Source organism: Anomaloglossus baeobatrachus, chromosome 3 (genome assembly GCF_048569485.1).
Source record: "Anomaloglossus baeobatrachus isolate aAnoBae1 chromosome 3, aAnoBae1.hap1, whole genome shotgun sequence".
Lineage (NCBI taxonomy): Eukaryota > Metazoa > Chordata > Amphibia > Anura > Aromobatidae > Anomaloglossus > Anomaloglossus baeobatrachus.
The window spans coordinates 390,989,951-391,002,936 of record NC_134355.1 but is presented as its reverse complement, the minus strand read 5'-3'; positions in this window follow the sequence as shown (position 1 = coordinate 391,002,936).

Below are 12,986 nucleotides of genomic sequence, written 5' to 3'. Positions count from 1 at the left end.
ACAAAAATACTTAATTCACCCATTTCATAGACTCAGGTATATAGTTCAGTAGATGTAAACTAACACACATATTTGTGAATGCTTTTGTTTTTTACTAACATGTATATATGTATATTACATATTCAGTGTATTTTCCTTAGACACAATATATACCAGCACATGTAATTGTAAAGATGGCTGCCATTTCCTGTTTTGCACATGGGACGATGGACAAAGAAATTCCTGGAGCTTGGACTGACCAATCTAAGGAGGATGTGCAGATCTCTCTACGTCATGAAGCCCTGCCCTGCGATACTTGATTGGACTAAAACGTTTGTTTACACCCCCTTACTGCTCGGTCTAGGGTTTTTTCAAATAATAAAGACCACTTGGTCAGTGCCAGTCATGGAGATAGATGTAACTGACTTGCTGTCCAGTTATTCTTCATTCTCGTGTGCACACATGACATTATGATTAGAAACAGCAGTCAGATCCCGAGAGTTTTTGAGTCTCATCATCATCGTCGTCATTTTGAACTTGACAGTTGGCGCTCCAAGTGTGGGGCCACCGAGAAGGGTGAGTCAGATCTTCCATTTTCCGGATGTCTGGGGGCTACTCCACAAGTATCCAGGTGTTGCTCGATATCGAGGACTTGATCACCCTCTGTTCCGCGGTAAGCATCATATACATTGTGTGTGCTGTTTTACCTGTGGTTCGAGAGACACCTGGCGAAAGGGGGTGGTCACTAGTCCGGAGAATGGTAGTGCACCGGAGACCTAACGGTGTGACTGTCACTCGCCGGTGACCTAGAGAAGGACCCAGCCCCCATAGGTGCTAGGCGTAGGTTTTAACGGATCTGACTGTCTGTATTTCTGAGTTGTAAACGGGGTAGAAGCTTGTAAATTCCTCTGACTTAGTTTTCAAAAAGTTAATTGTCTGCTGCTGGACAGAGCGGGAGTCGCATTACGCAGCTGTGCCTGCAGTCTCTTACACAAAGGAAGCAAGTGGTGTTAGTGAATTACCCATCGCTGTTTAGAACAAAGAGGCAGACAGCGGGGGTCTGGTAGAGCCCAGGGACATCCCTGACAGTCTTTCTATTGAGAACAAAGAATGCGAGAAGGGGGGGTCAGTGTGTGTTAGCAATCCCCCAATGCCGTGGTCTTTGCATTGAAAGGGAGAAAGGTGGGGGTCATATACCCATAGCTGCTTGGAATGAGGAGAAAGGAGGGGTCAGTGGGCTAACATACAGGATGTAGCTGTAGCTTTTGTGTAGTAAAGCAAACGAAGGAGTTGTAGTGATTTGAAAGAAAGACAAGTGCTATTTTGTTTGGATTAGAGAGAAATTAACTGGTTTATGCATTTTTTCTGTATCTTGTAATTGTTGGTTTGTTTTTGGAACAGAGAGATAAGGGAATCGGCGTTTCCTCCAGTGTTTTTTTAACACATCGATTTCTGTGTTTTATAGCCGGATAGGAACACGTGGAGAACGGTATTAGTATCCACGTGTTGGACGCTGAATAAGTGCGTCCTCTTACATGGGAAAGAGGGGGAGGGATTCCGGTGTTGGAAGATAAGTGTTTTGAACCAGCGTATTCCCCTGAGTATTAACTCATACACTGCTATGTGAGACACTGGAAATAGGGACGTGTGAGGAACGGTTTGTATTCACGCGTTGGACGTCTAAGTGTGTCCTTATTGCATAGTAGGGAAGTGGGAAGAGGGTTCGGTTGGAACCAGCCAGTCCAATTAGAGCACTGTATACTCTGTTCAAGAAGAGATTGTTTTTAGTAGGAGCTGAGAATGCTGTCGCCCTAGTTACAAAAAAAAAGAGCAGAAAAATATATAAAAGATTGTAAAAAGTTGTGTAAAATCGTTGGACTACCACTAGATGGCAGGCTGCAACCCATGTACTGAAGTTCAGATTAATCTCCAGTGAGGGTATACTGGAGGACAAAGACCCTATTCACTGTGTGTTGCTGTTTGTGGAATCACTAAATGTTTTTCTCTAGCTGTGCCTTATTGTTCTCCTTTAGAAGTCATTCATATCTGGTACTAATCAAATCTCTCCTTTGTATGCTGGAATGCAAATTGGTTTACAGGCACTAAAAGTAACACCCCTGGTTTACTACGTAGTTCCAGCCACTCCCAGTAGACCCAGGGAGTCACAACATGGATGCTACACCCAGAAGTCAGGTGCCTGGAACTTCCTGTGGCGGCCATCTTGCTGCACCTCTGATAGCAGTACACCTCATAAGCCACGCCCCTCACAATGGCTCTTTGTCCAAAGCTCTCCACCCATCCCCGGTGGGAGGTGTTCTCTGGTATATATAACTAACACATTTGAATAAGTATAAACAGTATATTTGTTTACTCAGCTATCCCATAAATGCAAGTCAAAGATAAGTAAGTGAAACTTTTACAGAATTGATGAATAGAAAGATATCTGTTCACATAAAATCAATTGGTATTTTAGAAGTCCTGCAGCATTATATCATAAAATAGAATAGAGGAAGGTAAATATATATCTTTTTACTGTGTTAGTTAATTTAAAACAAAAATTGTAAACGACTTACCCCCACTAATGTCAAAATGTATCAAATCCATTTGTAAAAAGAAATAAGGAAAAATGTATAATGCATCCAATGTAGATGTGGGAAATGGATGTGTTCACTGCTACGTCTTTGTTATAACAAAGGATGAGTTTTTTTTGTTTTTTTTTCTTTTTCCTCTCTCGCTTTTAAGAGATAAGGATGGAATGTGTCTTTCCCCAATAGTGACGTTTGGTTTAACCCTTAGAGTTCAGGATTTCACATTTTTTAGTTTACTGCTTATACCTGAATAGGGAATATTAGATTTCATGGGATGTGCGATTTAATTTCTGTGTTGTTTTGTTTTTTAATGGCGATTTATTTGAACAATATATTTTTATTTTGTGACTCTATTACCTTTTCTGTTTTTACGATTATTTCTAAACAATTTCTATATTTTTGCAGGTTAGTCGCCCAGTCACAGCTGTCATTTAATCACGTCTCAGTTATTTCTATTATGAAAGGTTTTTCTTTTCTTTATGGATACAGTGTTTATCGTAAGGTTTTAAAATTCCCCAGCAATGTATATTGTTGTATGATATACGTTATTTTCAGTGTTTGTTCATTTTTAGTTTTAGTATGTAGCTAATTTATTACCTGCTGTTTTATTTTTCTTTTAGGGAATACCAGCATAAAAATTCTGAATTTTGTTACATTGGTAAATAAATACTCAATTAAACAAGAGGGGACACGAAGGTAATAATTATATTCTCCAACAGTAGAGGGCGCAGCATGCATATTAGATAGGTTTTGAAGCTGACCCTTCCCCTGCAGGTTATGTTTATTTGTTTATTTATTTAGTATTTTCAGTCATGTTAAGTATAGATGACCACTAACTGTATCATGGCCAGAGTTAAAGTTATAAGAATGATCTAATGTATATTTTTTAATTTTTGTTTTTATAGCTGGAACAAGATGTTGGTCGATTCTACACTGGATATGCTGCGGTTTGCACAACATGAGGTAGTCTAAATTCCACCACTCCCTCCAATCCTATGGGTACAGGAGGCAGTGCCGCATTAAATGCCTCTCTAGATGGGTAGAACAGGAGTGGGTAAGAGTCTTTAGAGGTGTATGTAGGTTGTAGATTTTTTTTCCTGTTGTCAAATGAATTAGGTATGCTGAAGAGAAAGTCTAGATGTGAGCTGATGGAATTGGATGGAGATCCCCGCACAGGTGCAGCTGACCAAGAAGCAGTGAACGGGCCTAGAGTTGAGGAGTCCTTTACCATGCATAAAGACCATGCCTCGGTGACACCAGTCACGTCAGTGACTTCTGTCACTCCTTGTGTTCTTAAATCCCTACAGGAACAAGTGATACAACAAGGAATGGAATGTGACATGCAGGGAGCGAACTGACTGAGGAAGGTCTGTGGTCTGTGGTAAGCTTTCTCTGCCATGAGAGCTCTTCTTAATGATATCCCAGGTAACATCTGTGAAAGGCAATTGTCAGTGTGTGCTTTGGTGACGCCAGGGTTCAGTACCCAGGTGGGCAGATTCACCCAGTCTTGTAAGACATGTGTCTAAAACGAAGTGAGCAGGAGAATTGTAAAGAGTCTGTAGAAACACCCTGCACCTACTCTACCCATTTTTTAGAGACTGCAGACTGATTATAGATGTATATCATGAGCACGTTGTATGCAAGTCTGTGCATGTTGTGTAGATTTCTCTCCAGGTTTGGTCAGAGGCATTCCAGTGCAGAAAACGACATTATTGTTGAGAAGCACATGAAGGTGGTATGTAAAAAAAAAAAAAATGTGTTTAAAAAAAGTGTATATTTTATAGAAAAGTGGAAACTAGTAAATCGTGTATAAAATGTATATGTTTTGTTTTCTTTTCGTAATAAACAGGTCTTTATGTAAGATGTTTTTAGGTTTATCACAGGCATGTACAATTTTTATATAATTGACTGAATAGTGTGATAAACAGGTGTATTTTCCAATTCCAGATCTTAAATCAGAGCTATTAGCATATGGTCTCCAGTCAGGAGACTGATTGATCCTAAACGACAAGCAAGAAAGAGCCATGAGTCGACACTAGATGAACCGATCCAACCGCAGAAAAATCTATGGATCCACGCCTCGCATGGCAGAAGGGTCGATCAACCAGAGCTGCACTGAGCGTTCTGCTCATACTCATCCTTTTCAGAAAACCCTGTACAGTTTCAGACCAGCATTGCCAGAACAGTTAGAAGAGAGGAATTAGAAAACCTTGAGACATGGGAAAGTCCAACTACAAAGGTTGAGGACTCGCCTAGGAGTCCTTGGTCTCAAACCTGTGAAGAAAACCCCTTTCCCCTTTCCGCCCATGCCTCAACGTTCAGTTAGGCAGGTTTTTCAACAGATCTTTCTACCTCTCTTCCTAAGGGAACACAGTACCCTTAGAATTCAGAAATGGCAAAAGTAAGTCTTTAGGGGGGACTGTTGAGGACAAGAATTGAGTATACAAAAATACTTAATTCACCCATTTCATAGACTCAGGTATATAGTTCAGTAGATGTAAACTAACACACATATTTGTGAATGCTTTTGTTTTTTACTAACATGTATATATGTATATTACATATTCAGTGTATTTTCCTTAGACACAATATATACCAGCACATGTAATTGTAAAGATGGCTGCCATTTCCTGTTTTGCACATGGGACGATGGACAAAGAAATTCCTGGAGCTTGGACTGACCAATCTAAGGAGGATGTGCAGATCTCTCTACGTCATGAAGCCCTGCCCTGCGATACTTGATTGGACTAAAACGTTTGTTTACACCCCCTTACTGCTCGGTCTAGGGTTTTTTCAAATAATAAAGACCACTTGGTCAGTGCCAGTCATGGAGATAGATGTAACTGACTTGCTGTCCAGTTATTCTTCATTCTCGTGTGCACACATGACATTATGATTAGAAACAGCAGTCAGATCCCGAGAGTTTTTGAGTCTCATCATCATCGTCGTCATTTTGAACTTGACAGTTGGCGCTCCAAGTGTGGGGCCACCGAGAAGGGTGAGTCAGATCTTCCATTTTCCGGATGTCTGGGGGCTACTCCACAAGTATCCAGGTGTTGCTCGATATCGAGGACTTGATCACCCTCTGTTCCGCGGTAAGCATCATATACATTGTGTGTGCTGTTTTACCTGTGGTTCGAGAGACACCTGGCGAAAGGGGGTGGTCACTAGTCCGGAGAATGGTAGTGCACCGGAGACCTAACGGTGTGACTGTCACTCGCCGGTGACCTAGAGAAGGACCCAGCCCCCATAGGTGCTAGGCGTAGGTTTTAACGGATCTGACTGTCTGTATTTCTGAGTTGTAAACGGGGTAGAAGCTTGTAAATTCCTCTGACTTAGTTTTCAAAAAGTTAATTGTCTGCTGCTGGACAGAGCGGGAGTCGCATTACGCAGCTGTGCCTGCAGTCTCTTACACAAAGGAAGCAAGTGGTGTTAGTGAATTACCCATCGCTGTTTAGAACAAAGAGGCAGACAGCGGGGGTCTGGTAGAGCCCAGGGACATCCCTGACAGTCTTTCTATTGAGAACAAAGAATGCGAGAAGGGGGGGTCAGTGTGTGTTAGCAATCCCCCAATGCCGTGGTCTTTGCATTGAAAGGGAGAAAGGTGGGGGTCATATACCCATAGCTGCTTGGAATGAGGAGAAAGGAGGGGTCAGTGGGCTAACATACAGGATGTAGCTGTAGCTTTTGTGTAGTAAAGCAAACGAAGGAGTTGTAGTGATTTGAAAGAAAGACAAGTGCTATTTTGTTTGGATTAGAGAGAAATTAACTGGTTTATGCATTTTTTCTGTATCTTGTAATTGTTGGTTTGTTTTTGGAACAGAGAGATAAGGGAATCGGCGTTTCCTCCAGTGTTTTTTTAACACATCGATTTCTGTGTTTTATAGCCGGATAGGAACACGTGGAGAACGGTATTAGTATCCACGTGTTGGACGCTGAATAAGTGCGTCCTCTTACATGGGAAAGAGGGGGAGGGATTCCGGTGTTGGAAGATAAGTGTTTTGAACCAGCGTATTCCCCTGAGTATTAACTCATACACTGCTATGTGAGACACTGGAAATAGGGACGTGTGAGGAACGGTTTGTATTCACGCGTTGGACGTCTAAGTGTGTCCTTATTGCATAGTAGGGAAGTGGGAAGAGGGTTCGGTTGGAACCAGCCAGTCCAATTAGAGCACTGTATACTCTGTTCAAGAAGAGATTGTTTTTAGTAGGAGCTGAGAATGCTGTCGCCCTAGTTACAAAAAAAAAGAGCAGAAAAATATATAAAAGATTGTAAAAAGTTGTGTAAAATCGTTGGACTACCACTAGATGGCAGGCTGCAACCCATGTACTGAAGTTCAGATTAATCTCCAGTGAGGGTATACTGGAGGACAAAGACCCTATTCACTGTGTGTTGCTGTTTGTGGAATCACTAAATGTTTTTCTCTAGCTGTGCCTTATTGTTCTCCTTTAGAAGTCATTCATATCTGGTACTAATCAAATCTCTCCTTTGTATGCTGGAATGCAAATTGGTTTACAGGCACTAAAAGTAACACCCCTGGTTTACTACGTAGTTCCAGCCACTCCCAGTAGACCCAGGGAGTCACAACATGGATGCTACACCCAGAAGTCAGGTGCCTGGAACTTCCTGTGGCGGCCATCTTGCTGCACCTCTGATGGCAGTACACCTCATAAGCCACGCCCCTCACAATGGCTCTTTGTCCAAAGCTCTCCACCCATCCCCGGTGGGAGGTGTTCTCTGGTATATATAACTAACACATTTGAATAAGTATAAACAGTATATTTGTTTACTCAGCTATCCCATAAATGCAAGTCAAAGATAAGTAAGTGAAACTTTTACAGAATTGATGAATAGAAAGATATCTGTTCACATAAAATCAATTGGTATTTTAGAAGTCCTGCAGCATTATATCATAAAATAGAATAGAGGAAGGTAAATATATATCTTTTTACTGTGTTAGTTAATTTAAAACAAAAATTGTAAACGACTTACCCCCACTAATGTCAAAATGTATCAAATCCATTTGTAAAAAGAAATAAGGAAAAATGTATAATGCATCCAATGTAGATGTGGGAAATGGATGTGTTCACTGCTACGTCTTTGTTATAACAAAGGATGAGTTTTTTTTGTTTTTTTTTCTTTTTCCTCTCTCGCTTTTAAGAGATAAGGATGGAATGTGTCTTTCCCCAATAGTGACGTTTGGTTTAACCCTTAGAGTTCAGGATTTCACATTTTTTAGTTTACTGCTTATACCTGAATAGGGAATATTAGATTTCATGGGATGTGCGATTTAATTTCTGTGTTGTTTTGTTTTTTAATGGCGATTTATTTGAACAATATATTTTTATTTTGTGACTCTATTACCTTTTCTGTTTTTACGATTATTTCTAAACAATTTCTATATTTTTGCAGGTTAGTCGCCCAGTCACAGCTGTCATTTAATCACGTCTCAGTTATTTCTATTATGAAAGGTTTTTCTTTTCTTTATGGATACAGTGTTTATCGTAAGGTTTTAAAATTCCCCAGCAATGTATATTGTTGTATGATATACGTTATTTTCAGTGTTTGTTCATTTTTAGTTTTAGTATGTAGCTAATTTATTACCTGCTGTTTTATTTTTCTTTTAGGGAATACCAGCATAAAAATTCTGAATTTTGTTACATTGGTAAATAAATACTCAATTAAACAAGAGGGGACACGAAGGTAATAATTATATTCTCCAACAGTAGAGGGCGCAGCATGCATATTAGATAGGTTTTGAAGCTGACCCTTCCCCTGCAGGTTATGTTTATTTGTTTATTTATTTAGTATTTTCAGTCATGTTAAGTATAGATGACCACTAACTGTATCATGGCCAGAGTTAAAGTTATAAGAATGATCTAATGTATATTTTTTAATTTTTGTTTTTATAGCTGGAACAAGATGTTGGTCGATTCTACACTGGATATGCTGCGGTTTGCACAACATGAGGTAGTCTAAATTCCACCACTCCCTCCAATCCTATGGGTACAGGAGGCAGTGCCGCATTAAATGCCTCTCTAGATGGGTAGAACAGGAGTGGGTAAGAGTCTTTAGAGGTGTATGTAGGTTGTAGATTTTTTTTCCTGTTGTCAAATGAATTAGGTATGCTGAAGAGAAAGTCTAGATGTGAGCTGATGGAATTGGATGGAGATCCCCGCACAGGTGCAGCTGACCAAGAAGCAGTGAACGGGCCTAGAGTTGAGGAGTCCTTTACCATGCATAAAGACCATGCCTCGGTGACACCAGTCACGTCAGTGACTTCTGTCACTCCTTGTGTTCTTAAATCCCTACAGGAACAAGTGATACAACAAGGAATGGAATGTGACATGCAGGGAGCGAACTGACTGAGGAAGGTCTGTGGTCTGTGGTAAGCTTTCTCTGCCATGAGAGCTCTTCTTAATGATATCCCAGGTAACATCTGTGAAAGGCAATTGTCAGTGTGTGCTTTGGTGATGCCAGGGTTCAGTACCCAGGTGGGCAGATTCACCCAGTCTTGTAAGACATGTGTCTAAAACGAAGTGAGCAGGAGAATTGTAAAGAGTCTGTAGAAACACCCTGCACCTACTCTACCCATTTTTTAGAGACTGCAGACTGATTATAGATGTATATCATGAGCACGTTGTATGCAAGTCTGTGCATGTTGTGTAGATTTCTCTCCAGGTTTGGTCAGAGGCATTCCAGTGCAGAAAATGACATTATTGTTGAGAAGCACATGAAGGTGGTATGTAAAAAAAAAAAAAATGTGTTTAAAAAAAGTGTATATTTTATAGAAAAGTGGAAACTAGTAAATCGTGTATAAAATGTATATGTTTTGTTTTCTTTTCGTAATAAACAGGTCTTTATGTAAGATGTTTTTAGGTTTATCACAGGCATGTACAATTTTTATATAATTGACTGAATAGTGTGATAAACAGGTGTATTTTCCAATTCCAGATCTTAAATCAGAGCTATTAGCATATGGTCTCCAGTCAGGAGACTGATTGATCCTAAACGACAAGCAAGAAAGAGCCATGAGTCGACACTAGATGAACCGATCCAACCGCAGAAAAATCTATGGATCCACGCCTCGCATGGCAGAAGGGTCGATCAACCAGAGCTGCACTGAGCGTTCTGCTCATACTCATCCTTTTCAGAAAACCCTGTACAGTTTCAGACCAGCATTGCCAGAACAGTTAGAAGAGAGGAATTAGAAAACCTTGAGACATGGGAAAGTCCAACTACAAAGGTTGAGGACTCGCCTAGGAGTCCTTGGTCTCAAACCTGTGAAGAAAACCCCTTTCCCCTTTCCGCCCATGCCTCAACGTTCAGTTAGGCAGGTTTTTCAACAGATCTTTCTACCTCTCTTCCTAAGGGAACACAGTACCCTTAGAATTCAGAAATGGCAAAAGTAAGTCTTTAGGGGGGACTGTTGAGGACAAGAATTGAGTATACAAAAATACTTAATTCACCCATTTCATAGACTCAGGTATATAGTTCAGTAGATGTAAACTAACACACATATTTGTGAATGCTTTTGTTTTTTACTAACATGTAGATATGTATATTACATATTCAGTGTATTTTCCTTAGACACAATATATACCAGCACATGTAATTGTAAAGATGGCTGCCATTTCCTGTTTTGCACATGGGACGATGGACAAAGAAATTCCTGGAGCTTGGACTGACCAATCTAAGGAGGATGTGCAGATCTCTCTACGTCATGAAGCCCTGCCCTGCGATACTTGATTGGACTAAAACGTTTGTTTACACCCCCTTACTGCTCGGTCTAGGGTTTTTTCAAATAATAAAGACCACTTGGTCAGTGCCAGTCATGGAGATAGATGTAACTGACTTGCTGTCCAGTTATTCTTCATTCTCGTGTGCACACATGACATTATGATTATAAAACAGCAGTCAGATCTCGAGAGATTTTTTGAATCTCATCATCATCGTCGTCATTTTGAACTTGACATTACCATCAAGGATATGTGATTGTGTTCCTGGAGTGGGCATCATTTTCATGTTTTCATGCAAGGGGTGGTGTGTGTGTGTGTGTGTGTGTGTGTCCTTACATAGTAGTATATTAATATGCACCAATTATTGTAAAATGGCACCTCCTTGAAGCATAACCACATACACCCTTTGTAATAAAATGATGCGCTACTCCAGTCCATAAAAGGGAAGTCCACCACTTGGAGAACCCCTTCTCATTCCCCTTGTTTTCCCCATAAAAATAAAGAAAGCTATACGCCCCTCCGGTGCAGCCTCGGTTCCAGCGATGTCTAAAACTGCATTCCAAGGGCATCTGTGACATTGTTATGACACACGAGCCCCAAAATTAATCAGCGCCGGCTTCCTTCTGCCCACCTTTTGACATTTCGGCAGAAATTCAGTGTAGCGCTCACATCCTGCTCAAATGTCTGAAGGCGGAGAGAGGTGACACTGCAAAAGTCGCAAAGTATAAAAAATTATATAAATCTGGTATAGTGTAATCGTTCTGACCCGAAGAATAAATCAGTCATCACTTTTATCGCATGGTGAACTGAGCAAAAAATTGAAAAGAATAAGCAGGTTTTCCCTCATTTTGCTTCAGAAAAATCTGAATAAATAGCAATTAAGAAATGTTATGCACCCCATAATAGTACCAAAAATCCTTCAGCTTATTGCGCAAAAAATAAGCTTCCACACAGTACTGTTCGCTCCAAAAAGAAAAAAGTTACAGTTCTCACAATATGGCGACGAAAAAACTTTTTTTTATAAAAAAAAAGCATTTTCACTATGTGATAGAAGCTGAACAATATAAATCTAGTATCACTGTAACAGCACCAACCTGCAGAATAAATCCATCTTATCACTTAAAGAGAATTTGTCAGCAGGTTTTTGCTACCTCACCAGAGATGACTGACTGCATCCGTTCTGACGTATTCTAAAATTTAAGATTTTAAACCTGTTTCGCATATCAGTGAAAAACAAAGACGTTTGTCACTAACGTGTTAAAAGCGCATGTGTCCCTCTGTGTGCCGTGATTCACGGCACACGTGGGTTGTCAATGTGCAATCCGTGATCTGTAATACATGATAGCACATGGAGATAAACTCACCTGTCCCCGCTCCTGCTGTCCGTGGTGCTGAACTCTCAGACTCTGCTGCATCCAGCCGCTGCTGTGTCTCACCTTTGCAACCACTTCCGGGTCAGCTGTGTCGTGCATAAATGAATATGCATGACAATAATTAGCCGGGCAGGAAGCAGCAGCCAGCAGAGGCCAGAGACAGCGTCGCTGGAAAGGTTGAATATAAAAATCACTTTATTTTCAAGGTCCGTGTTTTCTGGTACATGTTTCACGGATCACACCATAGTGTGGACTGTGGGACATCAGTGATGCCGGAAAAAAATGAACATGTTTCTGTGCGCAACAGATAAAGCATGTGAGCAACAGAGAGTACCTGCCTAAAAAAGCGCTGCAAACACACCATAGCAAAGGGACATGATGCACAGCAATTTCAAAATGATTTTGCTGTGCACATGTTCCGTCTTTGGTTAATTATTTTAGCTGCTGTAGGCTTCAAAAGCCATGAAACGGCTAAAAGAAATAACCTTTTTATTCTTGGGGTGGCTAAAATTGGAATAAGCCACTCGCTCTATATACTTAAAAGACACATAATACAGTCATCGCATAGACATATATAAATAATTGAGCAGTGCACATCTCGTATCATATCATATACCACTCCATCATAGACTTGAGAAGAGACAGAAAATGACGGAGCATTTAGGGCTTATTATAAAAATATCCACTTTATTGAGTATAAAATTCTAAAAATATATCCAATTTTTCAAAAATACAATATGATAGTGCAAGATGTTAAAATGGGTGAAAACCCACACATTAATGGGGGGCCCAGACAACCAACACAAGAAAAATGGGAAGTCCTGGAAGGGGGGCTCTATATATATGATATCATATGGCTGACAAAAAAGAGGGGCCTCCAACTGCTATAAAAATCCAAGAGGGTTTTTAGATTGGTGCAGCCAATACCATTGGCTGATTATATCAGTTTAAATATGTCAGGGAGGCAACATAGAGTCAGCCAAAGATAAATCAAATAAATCGCCCTAAAGGGGGCTTTACATGCTACGATATCGTTAATGTTTTATCGTCGGGGTCACGTCGTTAGTGACGCACATCCGGCGTCATTAACGATATCGCAGCGTGTAACACTTACCAGCGCCCTTAAACGTCCTCCAAAGTGGTGAAAATCGTTCACCATGGAGAGGTCGACCTAACACCAAAAATTGTTAATGGTTGTTTATAGATGTTGTTCCTCGTTCCTGCGGCAGCACACATCGCTGTGTGTGACACCGCTGGAGCGAGGAACCTCACCTTACCTGCGTCCCGTCCGCAATGAGGAAGGA